The sequence below is a fragment of the Gossypium arboreum genome, chromosome 7, assembly GCF_025698485.1.
Source record: "Gossypium arboreum isolate Shixiya-1 chromosome 7, ASM2569848v2, whole genome shotgun sequence".
In the NCBI taxonomy this organism is placed as follows: Eukaryota; Viridiplantae; Streptophyta; class Magnoliopsida; order Malvales; family Malvaceae; genus Gossypium; species Gossypium arboreum.
The window spans coordinates 59,827,920-59,843,332 of record NC_069076.1 but is presented as its reverse complement, the minus strand read 5'-3'; the positions used below and the strand labels follow the sequence as shown (position 1 = coordinate 59,843,332).

At 35.5% G+C, this 15,413-nt stretch overlaps 1 non-coding gene across 1 annotated transcript; it reads left to right on the top strand.

Annotated features, from left to right (window-relative positions):
* Window positions 1–12,349: 12,349 nt before the first annotated feature.
* Window positions 12,350–12,456, top strand: LOC128295891 (small nucleolar RNA R71). Its single transcript, XR_008286440.1, has one exon. It is a non-coding gene; the product is annotated as a small nucleolar RNA R71 (small nucleolar RNA).
* The last annotated feature ends 2,957 nt before the right edge of the window (window positions 12,457–15,413 follow it).

Below are 15,413 nucleotides of genomic sequence, written 5' to 3'. Positions count from 1 at the left end.
TAACTTTCGCATACAATTGACAAAATCAAAGCATGAAATTTTCATGCATGCACTTTCACATATATTAAACACAAAATATAACATCTAATTATTTCTGTGACTCAGTTTTGTGATCCCGAAACCACTTTCCGACTAGGGCCAAATTAGGGCTGTCACAACTCTCCCCCCCTTAGAAATTTTCATCCCCGAAAATCTTACCAGAAGAAATAGTTCCACTCTAAAAACGTTTTTGCAAAATTCTAGGAATCACAATTTTCCATTCTTCACATGTATCTCTTTTTCTTTTTTTTTTTACCAGAAATCTGGAACTTTGGTCTACACCAAAAGATCACATTATAGATACTTTAGTCACTTCATCAAATAAAACCTTGTACATGCAAACCCCATCTTACCGATCTTTTCTCGTCAGATGATAAATCATAATCCAATAATATTTCTCTCTTAGAAAATAATAAAAATTTTGATTCAATTTGGATAGAAATTCTATCTCACAACCATTTCTATAATACCACTGATTTCTTTTATTCCATATACTTCTATAATCTATTACAACTCAGATAAACAAACATTTCACAATCAGAGCTCATATAAAGATCCTTTACATAACCTTTAACCCATCTCAGATACTTATTCCATATCGAACAATAATAACATTAATGAAATCTTATATGTCCAGATATCCAAAATCAAATAATCATTACTCAACTCATTTTGAACTATCACATCTCATATACTTTTATAAGATGGAATACCATTCAATAGAAACAGAAGAATAATATCGTATGAATTTATCCTCGAATTTATTCCGATCATACTACAATGAAATCTTATAATAATAACACTGATAAGGGGGTAGGGTCATTAAGCCTCGAAAGGAACTTTCATTTTTTGTATACACAGATAACTTTATCACTCATCATAATATTACGCACATTGATTCAAACATTTCAAATTTCCAACTCGCCACAGATACATTTTCACATATCTCAATAATACACGCAACTTTATTTCATGTGAATATTAGCAAAACATACGTGAATTTATCACAATTCAAACTTTCATTTACCAATAATGTCTTATCAAGTTTCCTCATTTAGTATTGATCACTTGTCAATATTTATCAAATCGGAAAACGTCTTACAGTTTTGAGTACATCGCTTACTTGATGCCATAGTCCAACTATGGTCTTATACTAGCTCTTCTGTCTCATGTATTGCCATGGTCCAACCATGGTCTTTTATGTTAATTTATTAATGAACGATTGTACTCATTCCCTACGTTCCACCCATTTTGATCTTTCATTACCATTTACTTTATACAATCTTATAATATCTTTACACTGATGCACACATATCATAAACTTCTTTTCATACCTTTCAATTCTGTCATATCACAAATATATTACAATCAGTTCAATAGCATTTTCGGATCAATTAATAATAGCTCGGTTGGAACACATCATTACCTGAGCAAAACAATTTATAAGAGCCGAGAGATATCACACTATCACGCTTCACTTATGGCATGTATATCTAGACTCTTATACTTGCTATGTTAGTCCAAGAACTGACTAAACCATAGCTCTGATACCACTAAATGTAACACCCCTCACCCGTATCCCTCGCCGGAACAGGGTTCGAGGTGTTCCCGACTTAAACTCAGTCAATCACACAAAAACCGTGTCGAAAAATTTCAATCAATTTAAAATTTTTCTTTCCACATGCAATCTGTCCCATATATGGGCTTACGAGGTCAAAAACATTCAAACTGTAACACCCCGTACCCGAGTCCGTTACCGGAGTCGAACACAAGGTGCACACAGACTTAACTTAATTGTTTCACAGTCCATAAAAAAAAAATTTCCAGACTAGCTGGTTACTGCGTCACTGTCGCCTTAAAAATCATATCTTGAGTTTTAAAGCTCGAAAATCAGTTTCGTAAATTTTCCCTGAAACTAGACTCATAAGTCCATCAACATATTTTTTTCTAGAATTTTTGGTCAGGCCAATTAGTACAGTTTATTAGTTAAAGTCTCCCCTAATCCAGGGTTCGACTACACTGACCTTCACGCTTTACAAATTGGATATCTTCCTGTACAGGGCTTCAATACTGATGCCGTTTGTTTCTATAGAAACTAGACTCAGAGAGGAATTTATACATATATGGCATGACTCCTAATTATCTCTGGTTAATTTACAATGAATTTCCAAAGTCGGAACAAGGGATCTAGAAACCGTTCTGGCCCTGTTTCACGAGAACTTTAATATCTCTTTTCGTTTCTTCCATATGAAAGTAGATTCATCAAGGTTCATTTACATAATTTATTCACTATTTAATACCATTCCTACTATTTTTAGTGATTTTTCACATCCACATCACTTCTTCTGTCAAGATTTGCCTTTAAGGTAGGCTTTACCTATTTCATGATTTCCATGATTCAATTGGCCCTTTTTGCATACATAGCACAAAGTGTGATCATGATTAACCATTCCAATGGCTAATCGTTTCAAAACAATTCCATACCTCATAATGATCAACATACAAACGATTATAGTACTATGCTAAAAACGTATATAAGCCATTTTCGCATGGCTATCCAAGTTTACACAAAACCGAAAGGTACATGACCTACAACAAAAGGGTAGTCCTATACATGCCATTTCAAAGTTCAACCAAAATTGTACCAAAATGGGGGCTTTGATAGTGTGAATGACTTCGACTTCGATGATCCCGAATCCGATAGCTAACGAGCAAAATCTATAAAACAGAGAGCCAAAACAACGGGGTAAGCATTTTAATGCTTAGTAAGTCTCAAGTAATGAAATCAGCTTTGACTAAAGTATTACATTTACATAACTAAATGAATCACTTTATTAACACATTCTCATAATCATACTTACTTCACATTACCGACCCTTATGTTTATACACAAAAGAACAACTTAGCCAAAGGCCGGTAGCTCGTTTATCAACTGAGCGAATACTTACTTGTAAGGACTCAACTAATTCAAGCACGCATTTAACATACCTCATTGCTGGAATTTTCACAAGTGTATAAACTGAAATTTTTACAGCAAGATTGCTCATTTCCGAATCACGTACCTTCGGGATTTAACCGGATATAACACAAGCATAATTGCCTTCGGGTCTTAACCCAGATTTGGTAACTTGCACAATTGCCTTCGGGTCTTAGCCCGGATATAACAACTCGCACGAATGCCTTCGGGTCTTAGCCCGGATATAATCACTAGCATAAATGCCTTCGGACTTAGCCCGGTATCATTCAAATGCTCATGTACACATATATCAATAATCACGACACATCCATATTTCATTTTCGTTACTAAGGCTCAAACACAAAATATTTATCAAACCTTTACAATTTCGCTCAATAGCCACACACAAGGAGCATGATTTCAATATAATTCAAGTAGGGTCATTACTCAAGACTTACCTTGGATGTTGTCGAGCGATTTCGACGGCTACTCGACTACTTTTTCCTTCCCTTTATCGGATTTATCTCCCTTTGCTCTTGAGCTTAATTTGACAAATAAATTGATTTAATCATTTGAGCATCGAAGAGGAATTCAAGGTACTTAGCCAATATATATACTCATTAGGCATCAAAGTCGCATATGTACGAAATCATGAATCGAACTCAACACATTAGTTAATATTCCTCTTAGCCAATTTTCTAAGCCAAGAATAGGCATCAATATGCTTGCCTCTAACCGAATGCATGCACACCAATTCCCTCATGTGGCCGAATATGCATGTCCATGTTGAGGCCAATTATACACTTAATACCACACAAAAACAGCATACATTTTACTAACTAACGCATTCCATATTGTAACTCAATACGCATCAATCATTTACTCCATAACCGAAACACCATCATATGTAATTATATGCCTTGAGATAGTATATATGTCATACCAATACATCATGTGCAACCATATATATATATATACAAGAGCCGAATCATAAGGATGACTATGACTATCCCATATATTTTCATTATGGCCGAATGCTCCTTCTACTCCATTTACCTTCACAAAGCATGAACTTCATCATCCAACTTACAAGCTTACAATGTCATGAAGTTTAACCTCATAGTATCTATCAAACTCTCACTCAAAAGTGCTAAAAAGAATATTCAATAATCATCAATCCACCATCACATGCACCATTACAAAGCTTCACTTTTAGCATGCAAATGATATCAACACAACCTCACCTTAGCCGAATATCATCTCCATGACATAGTAAGGATTTGAACCATGGCTAGTTAGAACTCAAGCTAACTACTAAAATATACATGAATCTCATGGCAAAACATCAAACTTACCTTAATAGTGACCTAGGATAGCCGAATGCTTTACTCCCTTCTTCCCTTTTTCCTTCAATTTTCGGCCAAAAGATGTTCAAGGATGAACACACACATTTTTTTTTCTTCTTTGTATTTTCTCTCTAGTTTTGGCTCAAAGAAAGGATGAACAAAATTTTTTTCTTTCTTTTCCTTCAACTCACGGCAATGGGGAGGGGAGAAGCCTTCCCACACATTTTTTTTCATTTTTTTATTACCCATACACCTTAGTTTAATGTTTCTCCCTAATGCACCAACAAAACATGTCTATGACATGTTTTGCCCATCCTCCCTTGTCATGGCCGGCCACCCCTTATAAAAAGAGGGGTATTTGACATGCAAGACCATTGTTTTGCATGCATGCTTTAATTAGTCATCACACATTTCCCTATCCTACTTTCAAAGTTTACTACTAGGTCCTTTCTAGTGAAATTCACATTTATAACTCTAAATCAAAACATCAAAAATGTCACACATGAGTTAACACACATTATAGGCATCAAAATAAATTTTAAATTATTTTTATGCCTCGATTTTGTGGTCCCGAATCCACATTCAGACTAGGGTCATTTTAAGGCTGTCACAAAAACCCTATACATGCCATAGACTCGAAATACTAGGATTTACTTACACCATTAGCGTGAGCTCGACAGTGTGATAATATCTTCGGCGAACTCCAACCCGAGCAAGTAACTGGAGCCAACAATCTATAAAATAGAGGAATGTAACAACGGAGTAAGCTTTCATAAGCTTAGTAAGTTTTAAGCAATGCAAACAAACAAACGCAATTATACTTCGATTATTCAATTTCTCAAAAGGCCAATTTCTAGATATATTACCATTTGGCCAAATATACACAAACACATACTGCACATTCAGCATTCTTATAATATTTAATCTGAATTCATATAACATAAATAAATCAAATGCTCTCACTTACTTTCACACCTTGACCGAATGTATCATGGTCATAGATATAATTATAACATTTATTCACATATGTATCACATTATACACTTGTGATTCCATTCAAATCGAACTCACATATGAGTGCATAGTGCGTACCTGGCTCACTTAATGTACTGAATGTATTCATTTGTCAATCTAATACGAGGTGCCTTAACCTTAGACTTTTATTCATTCACTGGCATTTCGCCTGTTAGGCTCGAGGCCCGATATCGAAAGCCTGAATAGTATCTCACCGGCATTATAGCATGCTAGGCTCAAAGGCCTGAATAGTATTCCACCAGCATCATAGCCTGCTAGGCACAAAAGCCTGAATACACATCACCGGCACGAACCCTGCTAGGCACGAAAGCCCAAATATACATCACCAGCACGAAACCTGCTAGGCACGAAGGCCCGAATACACATCAACGGCACAAAGCCTACTACGCACGAAGGCCCAAATATAATACCAGCACTAGGCCTGCGGGATTTATCCCGGATATAATTCCAGCATATAGCCTGCGGGTCTTTAAGCCCGGATATACATCAAATATCATGCATATTAAATCATATATTAACACATCTCATTCAATATATCACATTAGTAGTCATTTGCTACATTCGGATATAAGCTCTATATGAACACCATCATTTACATTTCGGTTCAAAATTCATACATAAATATCACACATCCATTTTACCATTCAAACTTAACCCATAGTGACCATTCGACTATAAGTCATATACATAAATTATTTATCGCACAACTTAATTCCAGTAGAACCAAAAGGTCACAATTCATCTAATATGTTCATATTGCTCACTGATTCGTACACAACCTTTCAAATTAGTAATTATAAGATGGTTCCGCACATAGTCCGTCCTAATCAATAATTTACGATGGTTTTACCCTTACTCACATATAGGCATTTTTACCTATGCTTCTCAATTCACATTCGTAATTCAATTCCAATCGATTTAACATGCATAAGTACATATCGCATACCTGACCAACTTAATGTATTTGAAAGAATTCGATTGTCGATTTAACACAAGGTCTCATAGTTGAACATAAACATGAAACCATTTCTTATACGTTCGATTCACATCAATCATCAAATTCATTTAATTCATATGTACTTTATTAGGTTGTTCGTACCTGAATAATTTACTATACGGAACGAATCCACATATCGTATTAGCCCATAGTCTTATAGCACCATACTTTGAATTGTTTTCCTCATCGAAGTTCACATTTAATCACTTTAGTACCAAGCCACCTTCGGCTACCACAACAGACTAAATATAATAAATTTATACACATCATGGTTTCCTTTAGATATTCAATAATCACAAATCGTGATATCTCCACCAGCACATATACGGCATAGTTTATTCGTTGTAACACTCATTTAGTGCATCAAATTTCCAAATCCAATTCAACTTAGGCATAATAGCCATAATTAGCTTATAGCCTTAAATCATTACATATTCGGCACATTAACTAAATAAAATTTACATTCCCTTTACCATATTAATTTAACTCTTAGGCATATAAAAAGGAATCAAGCTTAAACACTTAAGAACTTACCTTGAATGTTGTCGAACGATTACAACGGCTATTCGATTACTTTCTCTTTTCCCTTATCTGAATTTTGCCCCTCTATGCTCTTGAGCTTCAATTCAAAGATTTTAAACTAGTCATTATTCGACTATTCGAGCATCACTTTCAAAATATAATATAAATAATATATTCGACTTTCACACCTACTAATCATAGTAAGCTTATAAGAAATCAATAAGCAACTCATTAACAATTTTTTTTCAATGTTTACCACATAATCAAAATTTCACCGCAAGTCGTCTTCCCGAGCAACAGATCACTAAATCATTTATAACTGGAGCTACGAAACTCCAAATCAAGTTCCGTTAATTTTCCCTGAAAATAGACTCATATATCTCCCATCCAATCAATACCGTATTTTTCTTAAAATTTCCCCTGTTTCATTGTTTGACTAATCTGACCACTCCTCACTATGAATCAAATTTCTTATTGTACAGAATTCAAAATATGTTCTCGTTTATTTCATTTGAAACTAGACTCATTAAGGAGTCTAAGCATATAAATTTCATCTTATGACCATTTTCGTACAATTTATAATGATTTTATAAAGACATAACAGAGGATCTAGAAGTCATTCTGACCCTGTCCCACATCACTTCAAATATCTCATTATCGGCAATTCTTTTGCTTACACAGTTTTTTTTATAAGAAACTAGACACATTAAGCTTTAATTACATATTTTATTATGCTTCTAACTCATCTCCCACAATTTATGGTGATTTTCCAAAATCACGTTACTGCTGCTGTCCCAAGCAGATTTATTTCCAAATCACTCTTTCACACATACCTTGCATGCATGTTATTTAAACATGCATATCACAAATCAACCATCACATACCTATAAATTCACCTATCTTCCATTTTTCATCAAAAGAACATGAAACAACAACCATTTCCTTCATACAAAAATTTATCATGTTTGCTAGTAAATTTAAAGATAAAACCGAAAGTGTAAAGGTTTAAGTACCTTACGGCAACAGCGTGGAAATAATCAATTTAGGTCATAAAACAACAATAGAAATTCATATTTGAACAGCATAAATTTGCTTACATTGGAACAATAAATCAGAAGCTATAATTCTTGTTTGAACAATATAAAAACCCAAAATTTTGGACATTAAGGGAGCAACAAAAATTCTTATTTGCTCACCACAAAACACATGATTTTGGTCATCAACAACCTAACTATTCATCTCACAAACTCAAGCCGAAAACCGAGAATCATGCATGGGGGTTGCATGCTATAACAACTTACTCAATAATCCAAAATCATCAAATTTTATTTCATTTCACTTACCAGCCAAAAGAATAGCAACGTACCGGTCGAATCCCATTCTGAGCCTAGCCTTGTGCAAGCTCCTTCCCTTTCTTCCTAATACATTCCCCCTTTCCCTTAGCAAGTTTCTTGAGAAAACCAGCCCCTAAAGCAAACATGCAATAAGCTATCCCCTCACCTCACCCGTCCAATGAAAAAAGAAATTCAAGCTGAAAAATTCTCTCCTCCCCCTTTTTTTTTTCTAACTCTCGGTTATCAAGAACAAGGATGGACAACCTTGTTCTTTTCACCCTTTTCGTCTTTTTTTTTTAATACTTATTTCCTATTATAAAACCATGTAGTCATTATAATATTAATACAAAATGCATATATTTTGTATCTCATACCATCATGGCCGGCCACTTCCTTTAAAGTGGGGAATTTGACATGCAAGTCCACATTTTTTTCCACCATGCATTATTTGCCCACTACAATTTAACTTATCACATTTCCAAAGTTTCACACGTAAGTCCTTTCTAATAACTTTCACATACAATTGACAAAATCAAAGCATGAAATTTTCACGCATGCACTTTTACATATATTAAACACAAAATATAACATCTAATTATTTCTGTGACTCAGTTTTGTGATCTCGAAACCACTTTTCGACTAGGGCCAAATTAGGGCTGTCACAGATCGAGTTACCTCATCTAGCTCCAACCTCGACAGATGATCAGCTACTTGATTTTCATCACCTTTTCTGTCTTGGATCTCAAGGTCAAATTCTTGGAGTAAAAGTATCCAACGAATTAGCCTCGGTTTCGCATCTTTCTTCATGAGAAAGTATTTAATGGTTGCATGGTCAGTAAATACTGTAACTTTGGTACCTATAAGATATGAGCAGAATTTTTCAAAAGTAAAAACTATAGCAAATAGTTCTTTTTTGTTACTGTATAATTGAGTTGGGCTCCCGTCAAGGTTCTACTTTCATAGTAAATGGGGTGGAATACTTTATTTCTTCTTTATCCCATCACGGCTCCAACAGCATAATCACTTGCATCGCACATCAACTCAAAATGTGTGCTCTAATCGGGTGTAATGATTATTGGGGCTGATATTAACCATTTTTTCAGCTCTTCAAAAGCTTTTAGACATGCTTTGTTGAAATCGAACACTGTATCTTTCTCTAACAACGAACACAGTGGTTTAGAAATTTTTGAAAAATCTTTGATAAACCTTCGGTAAAAGCTGACATGGCCTAAGAAACTTTTGACTCCTTTCACATTCATGGGGGCAGGTAATCTTTCAATTACGTCCACCTTTGTTTTGCCGACTTCAGTTCCTTTCTTTGAAATTCTATTCCCTAAGACAATCCCTTCCTTAACCATAAAATGGCATTTCTCCCAGTTAAGGACTAGATTCGTCTCTTCGCATCTTTTCAGTACCTTAGCTAAATTACTCAAACAAATATCATAAGTGTTACCAAAAATAGAAAAATCATCCATAAAAACCTCAACAAAATTTTCAACCATATCAGTGAATATTGCCCTCATGCATCGCTGGAATGTTGCAGGTGCATTGCATAAACCAAAAGGCATTCACCTAAAAACAAACGTACCGTACGGACAAGTAAAGGTTGTTTTATGTTGGTCTTCCAGAGCAAAAACTATTTGGTTATATCCCAAATAACCATCTAAAAAACAATAGAATTCATTACCTGTCAGTCGGTCTAACATCTGATCCATAAAAGACAACGAAAAATGGTCCTTTTGAGTGGCTTTATTCAACTTTCTGTAGTCAACACAAATTCTCCAACCAGTAATAATTCTTGTTGGGATCAATTCGTTATGCTCATTCTCAATAATCGTAATTCCACCTTTCTTCGGCACACACTGTACCGGACTTACCCACGAACTATCTGAAATAGGATAGATGATTCCTGCATCTAGCCATTTGATCACTTCCTTTCTCACAACTTCCTTCATAATAGGATTGAGCCTCCTTTGCCCATCAATTCAAGCTTTTTCACCTTCCTCTAGAATAATTTTGTGCATGCAAAATGAAGGGCTTATACCTTGAATATCAGCTATAGTCCAACCAATTGCTTTCTTAAATTTCTTTAGAATAGAAATTAATTGCTCCTCTTAATCTTTTGTCAGTTCAACTAAAATAATCACAGGCAAAGTAGGACAATTACCTAAATAAATGTATTTCAAATAGGAAGGAAGTACCTTTAGTTCGAGTGTAGGTGGTTCTTCGATTGATAATTTGGGTTGCACAAATTCTCTAACTTCCAACTCAACGGTTCAAACCGTGTGGATTGAATAAAATTCATCGGTTTGTTCCATCATAGCCATGTTTTCTTCACTTTCTTCATCCTCCAAAGGGTCAAACCCTAAGGCTTTCACCAATGGATCTTCTTCATGATGGCTTTCCATAGAAATTAAGGTTTCTATTTCTTCCATAACTGAGCACTTTTTTGTCAAATCGGGAAATTTCATCGCTTTAAGAATGTTAAAAGTTAGTTGATCGTCTTGAACTCCCATGGTGAGTTCACCTTTCTGCACATCAATTAATGTTCTTCCCGTGGCTAGGAAAGGTCTTCCAAGGATAATTGGCACTTCCTTATCTGCTTCAAAATCTAGAATAATGAAATCAGCAGGAAAAATAAATTTATCGACTCTTACCAAAACATCCTCGATCTTTCTTTCGGGGTATGCTAAAGATCGATCCGCTAGTTGGAGCATCACAATTGTATGTCTTACTTCTCCTATCCCTAGCATCTTGAAAATAGACTTAGACATCAAGTTGATACTTGCTCCTAAGTCACACAAAGCTTTACCACAATAAGATTCACCAATGTTACAGGGTATCGTAAAGCTTCTTGGATCCTTAAACTTAGGTGGCAACTTGTTCTACAGGAACGTACTGGACTCCTTTGTCAGAGCGACAGCCTCATACTCACTCAGTCGTTTCTTCTTGGATAGTACATCCTTCATAAAATTCACATAATTCGACATTTGTTCTAAAGCCTCCACCAATGGAATATTGATGTGTAATTGATTCAAAACATCCAAAAACTTCTTGAATTGCACCTCCTGTTTCTGCTTGTGTTGTTGCAATCTTTGTGGATATAGAGGTGATGGAACTTTCGATTGAACCGGAAAACTCTTCTGAGTAGGTAAATCTGCATCCAAAGAAGATGTTAAAGTATCTGAATTCACTAAGTTAGGATTTACCTTGTCAGCCTTTATAGATTCTGACTCTTTTGGTGTAGGGACTTCAACAGCTAGTTGAATTTCCCCCTTTTCAATAGGCTCCTCCTCAACATCAATCAATCGAGGTTCCAAAATTTTACCACTTCGCAATGCCACTACCTTGATATGTTCTTTACCCAAATTTCTTGGATTCTCAGTATCGCTTGGTAAGGTTCCTTGTGGTCTATTACGAAGCTTCGTACCTAACTAACCCATTTGGTTTTCCAAATTTTTCAGTGTTGCTGCTTGACTCTGGATCAAAGCGTCATTCTTCGCCATGTATGCTTTCAACAAGTTCTCCAAACTATTTGATGATTTAGCTTAAGGTGGTTTTGGAGCTTGCTGATTAAACCCCTGAGATTGGTTGGGTCTATGCTGCATAAAGTTGTTGTTTGGTCAATTTCCTTGGTTACTCCAAGAAAATTTGATGTGATTACGCCATGAAGCATTATAGAAGTTGGACTGGGGTCCTTGTCCACTCCTATTTTGATGTTGTTCCCCACATAGTATACTGACTCGGGATTCAATGGGAAATTCTCAAAAGAAAGACCTTCCACACAGTATACACAAGAAACTACTTCGAATGGACTCGATGGCTAAGCTGTAAAATTATTACCACTATCAGCGAAAAACTACTTTAACATATAGGAAATAGACGAAACTGAGCTAATAACAAAGTGAGAGCATGAACTTTATAAACTCCAGCTACACGTCTTCCTGAATCTATTCGATTTGTTGGCCATTGATAGTTGTTGCTCGTGATATTCTCAATGATCTCGTAAGCCTCATTATAAGACTCAGACAAAATTGCACCATTCGCATAAGCATCTACCGTTAATCTTGTATGTGCATTGAGACCATTATAGAATGTCTCCAACTAGATACAATGAGGAATCCCATGATGAGGACACTTACGAAGTAACTCCTTGAATCGCTCCTAAGCCTCATACATAGACTCGTCATCCAATTGTTGGAAACTTGTGATCTCGTTCCGCAACTTAGCATTTTTACTAAGCGGGAAATACTTAACCAAAAACCTCTCTGCTAATTATTGCCATGTAGATATAGAACTTGGCGGCAATGAATTGAGCCATGCTCGTGCTCGATCTCACAACGAGTACAGAAACAACTTCAACCTTGGTGTGTCTTCAGTCACACCAGTTATCTTGAATGAGTCATTCACCTCCATAAACAATCGAAGGTGGAGATGTGGATCTTCCATGGGCACACTAAATTGGCCCACCATTTGTAGCATTTAAAACATCACTAGTTTCAATTCGAATTGGGTTGCCTCAATATCTAGCCTTCTAATTCTTGGATTTAACTCATTGAAAAGTGGCATAGCATATTGTCTGATGCAACGATCCCTATCATCAGCAATGAGGATAGGATTTCGTACATGTTCGGCTTCATTACCTTGGTCTTGATTTTGATTTCCAAGGTCCATCTCGTTCTGTCTCTGAGCTATTCGTTCACGTCTTCTTCGTCTAAAAGTTCGCTCAATTTTAGGGTTTACTGGGAGTAAATCGATAATTCGATCTAAGCTCATAAACACCTGGAAAGAAAATTACAAAATTAAAAAGAATAAGTTAGTACTATAAGAAATAACCAAATTGAAAATAAATAATTTCACAAAAAATGACCATGGCAGCAGTTGACAATCCCCGGCAACGGTGCCAAAAACTTGTAAAACTCAAGTTTGTGCAAGTGTACATAGTCGTTATCAAGTAATAAGTAAGTATCGAGTTATCCTCTCCACAGGGATTGTATTTGTGCTAAGTCGCTTAATTTGTAAAAGTGTATTAATGATACGTGATATTCGTGACAGGTTTTAAATATTTATAATGAATCATTCTTGAAACTAACTATTATCACGATGAAGGCAAGTGTACCTATCGAACAGTAGTATAGCTTTAGCAAGACCGGATTATAGAACCCAAAAGAACTCAAAGTACTAGTATCAACTTTCTTTCTATTATCTAGCCTAAAAAAATAAAAAGGGTTCTGTTTATCTAACTAATTAAATAAACTAAGAAATCACAGAAAAGAAATTGGGGGAAAATACTTTTTGGAAAACTCGATTGATTAAGATAATTCCTAAGGAAAAATCCACCTAGACTTCACTTGTTATTTGACTCTGAATCGAACAATTTATTCATTCAACTTGTTCCGTAAAGATCCCTAAGTTATATTATTATCTCTCTCGAGACTAAAAACGTCTAACCCTAGATTGAATAATTGAAATCTCTTTCTAATTAACGCCCTAGGGTTACATTAACTCGATCTATGGATCCCCTTATTAGGTTTCACCCTAATCCGACAAAATCTTGTCACCCTATCTCTAGGCGCGCAATCAACTCCGCTTAATTATGACAAATTTACTCTTAGACAGGGTCTATTCCTCCTCTGAATAAGAGCTTAACTTGAATCAATATCCTGGAATATCAAAACAAGAATTAAGAACACATAATTAAGAACAAGTCAAATATTTATCATACAATTTAGATAATAATAACAAGATCTGCCTAGGTTTCATTCCCCTTAGGTATTTAGGGGTTTTAGTTCATACTAATGAAAGAAAACATCTCAAAAGAATAAAAATAATAAAACATAAGAAAACCCAAAACTCTTGAGGGAATTTGAAGGGAGATCTTCAGTCTTAATGGTGAATCCAGCTTCTGAGATGGATCGATCGGCTTTCCTTGAGCAATTCCTTGCTTCCTCCTCTGCGTCCCCTGTCTAAGTGACTCCTCAGGTGTTTAAATAGGCTTTGGAATGCCTAAGAGCCCTCAAAATTGGCCTTTTCTGAATTGGACTAAACTTGGGCTTGGCAGGGACACACCCGTGTACGATTGCTTAAGGCCGTGGTCAAGGCTGTTAAATGGGCACAGGCATGTGATCTACCCGTGTAAATCGTGCTTTGACCTTGCCAAACGGACACGGCTGTGTGGTCTGCCCTTGTAAGGAAGTCCAGGCCATGTTGATTTCGTATGTTGGCCCATTTTCTCCGTTTTTGGCCCGCTTCTCGTTCCTTTCACTCTCCTATGCTCACTTAAGTATAAAACATGAAATTAAGGCATTAGGAGCATCGAATTCACCAATTTTAAGGAAAAAGCATCCATAAAATGTGTTAAACATGGGATAGAAATATATAAATTACGGTTTATCAATTAATAATTTGATAAATAAAAACAATATAATTGAGAAGTGATGAAAAATTAAGTATATGAAACTAAATGCAATGATCCCTAATGCAATTTATCCTAAGTATGCAAACTATATGAATGAGATAGATTTTAGCAGAATTAACACAATAAGCAACAATTATAACATAAATAAGCTAGGACAATTACTTTAATTAAACTCAAATTATTATCAGCATGCTTATCAATATTCGAAAAAACATTCCATGGCGACTCGATCTTTCATGAGTTTGGAAACTACGTTAGGTCCTTTCAGAATCCTTTACTTAGTAAATACGCATTTTACTGATCCTTATTTTGTAACACCCCGTACCCGAGACCGTTTTCGGAGTCGAACACGAGGTGTTAACGGACTTAATTCATTAATTAAACAGCTCATACAATTCATTTTAAAATTTCCAGACAAGCTGGCTAACTGCATCACAGTCGCTTTAAAAATCATATCTCGAGTTACGAAACTCGAAATCCAATTCCGTAAATTTTTCCTGAAACTAAACTCATATATATATCTAGTAAATTTTTTCTAGAATTTTTGGTTGGGCCAATTAGTACAGTTTATTAGTTAAAGTCTCCCCTGTTTCAGGGTTCAACTACTCTGACCTCTGTGTATTACGAATCAGATATCTCCTTATACAGAGCTTCAATGACTATGCCGTTTATCTCTAATAAAACTAGACTCAATAAGGAATCTGTACATATAAAGCGTGACTTCTAATTATCTTTGTAAAATTTATGGTGAATTTCCAAAGTCAGA